The sequence below is a fragment of the Morone saxatilis genome, unplaced genomic scaffold, assembly GCF_004916995.1.
Source record: "Morone saxatilis isolate NCDOM2014 unplaced genomic scaffold, NCSU_SB_2.0 Contig14, whole genome shotgun sequence".
NCBI lineage: Eukaryota > Metazoa > Chordata > Actinopteri > Moronidae > Morone > Morone saxatilis.
Window position 1 is genome coordinate 2,754,470 of NW_023339696.1, and position 2,793 is coordinate 2,757,262.

The following is a 2,793-nucleotide window of genomic DNA, read 5'->3' on the forward strand; positions in this document are numbered from 1 at the left end:
TTCATAAATAATCCAATAAAAACATTCAAATGAACATGCACCGGAGTATTTCTGATCCTTTCACACATGCTTATTAATTTAATCAACAACAACTTAGCTTCTCTCAGACACTTAAGAATACAATTTTTTTTTTGCAGCACACTGAATATGTACAGTAGCCCTCTATATTAAGAGGGTTACAAGTCACACACGTGAAATATTCTGCATCATTCCAACTGCTTGTGACAGAGTATATGTCATATTTCAGTGACTGCAACAAAGCAAAATAGAAAAAAGAAAAACCCTTATCTTTAAAAAACAACTGTATTCAGATGTTCACTGGGTTCACCAATAGTACTTTGACAACACATTTACATATTTTGAGTCAGGAGCAGGTCCTTTATGTTAAATCTTTTGGTTCCTTTTGTTCTTTCATCCAAACATTATTTACAACATCACATACTTTTGTCAGGCACATCAACACTAGTTTGTTATTCAAATAGTGTCCTAACCAAGGGCTAAACAAATATTCTTGGTTGACTGATAACATTCATCCAATCACTCTAATGGAAGAATGAACCGATTAGTACAGCCCACATCTGATATAACTCCCCCACATGTTATATAGCTGGATGTGCAGCTCCAAAGATACATTTCTTTAAAGTCAGAGGACGCTGATCAAACCAACACTCACTAAACAGAGAAAACACAACCAGTGAGAGCCTTTAATTCTCAGAGTATTAGCTCCAGCTGTTAAGATACTGAGCAACTTCCAGGTAAGGACAAATGTGTTGACTATTTGATGAATTCTAAGATATAGCTACAGATGGTTTTATGAGTATGATTATTAAATGGAATGGTAATTTCAAATGTTCATACACAGTGGAAAATGAATGATGTTGATGTAAATGTATATGTAAAAGTTTTTGGACTTTGAATGGTTTTCAGAGATAGGTGGTCTGCACACTTATGTTACAGTAATACTATTACACCAATTCTTTCTGACAAATGTAATGTTTATGGACCATATGAATTAACTGGATAATGTATATTGTCCGACAATATTTAGAACTACTGGCAGATTGAATAAGTCAAGATCCAAAAGTTACAGGTGTCAGTGTAAGCCTAATTTATTTTTTGATTATTATATTGTGATGTATTTAACTAAAATGGAAAAATCTCTACCACCTTTGACTTTTAGAAAATAGATAAAATGTCAGCATATTAGGGAAACATGTGGGGGGAGGAGGGAGGGGGGTATACACGAGATTAACAGATTTACATAGAGGGATAGAAACTAATTTGAAAAACAGATTATCTGAGTAATGTAGAATTGGAGAGTTGGAATTTTATGAGAGATCACAGTCATGAAAATGTAGATTTAAGGCAATATAAAATAATGCACAGAATCTAGTGCACACAAGATAAAGTTATTAAATATTACCAAAATATATCAGCAAACAGTCTTTAATGTGGATTTACAGGTTCATTGATCCATGTATTTTGGGGATTCTTGCAAAATTCACAAGATTTGGTATGATATAGAACATGGATAGTAGTCATATTGGGGGTGGAATTTAATTCATTCATTTTTTAATTTCTGCCGAGTTTGATTATTCTTTTGTCATCAATTGAATATAAGAAACTTAAACACTGGAAATACACAATCCATCGTGGGAAAAAATAAACGACAATAAAAAACTAACAAACTTAATTCGAATTACATGCAGTGAGTACATAAAAATGTGGACTTTAAACCTGGTTTGAGATTGTTTTTAGTTTTTTTTAAGAGTGTAGGACAGGTGTATAATAATAACCATCATAATAAAGTGGTCCGAATATCAAAGGCCCTGATGATTGGTCAATGATAAAAGATAGTTGTACTCAATAGAGATGAACTGTTTGCAAAGACTTCTGAAGATCTGTATGTTGCTTATATATATGTTTATATTCATATTTCATATACTTCAGTTAAAGGTCCAGTGTGTAGGATTTAGTGCCATCTAGTGATGAAGTTGAAGATTGCAACTAACACCACTTGTGTCTGTATATGACGACCTCGGAATGAGAACAGGTTGTGATGTGTGTAGGAGAAACTATAGTGGCTGTGAAACTTGCAAAAATGCAGACCCTATCTGAAGTCAGTGTTCAGTTTGTCCCTTCTGTGCTACTGTAGAAACATGACTGTTTAACATGGAAGACAACTGTAGATAAAAACAGCATACAAGAGCCTACTGAATACTATATTCAGGTGATTATACACTCATGAAAACATAGCTATGAATATTATATTACATTTCTGACAATAGATCCTCCTAAATGTTGCACACTGGACCACTGAAGAGACTCTTTTGTTTAATACCTGGATCAGTTTGAGATCAATTTGAGATTATGCTTTTATTTATAAATTATTCCCCTTTTCCCCAGAAATAACATGGACTTATTTTTACTGATCAGTTCAAGGTGCAAGCGAGCTGTCCGTTGGTCCATCATGAAAGGGACTGCAGTTATACTGATGGTCTTATCAGGTCAGTGTGAGTCTTTTTTTCCCCACAAATCTCTGAAATTCAAATGTCTCACAATCATTTTACTGTAAACTTATGTCAGACCAAATTTGAGTTGTTCTTTCTAAATTTGTTTGATACAACTCATGTCATATTTAATGAGTTACTCCATCATATGTCACACACTCAGTTGTTTGTGAGGAGCCAAACTTTAATATGAGTTTATCACTGAATGCATCACAATAATTGTCTTTATCATTTCCACAGGACTGTGTTTTCTACCTTCCTGTTTTCCTCATCTCTACATCTT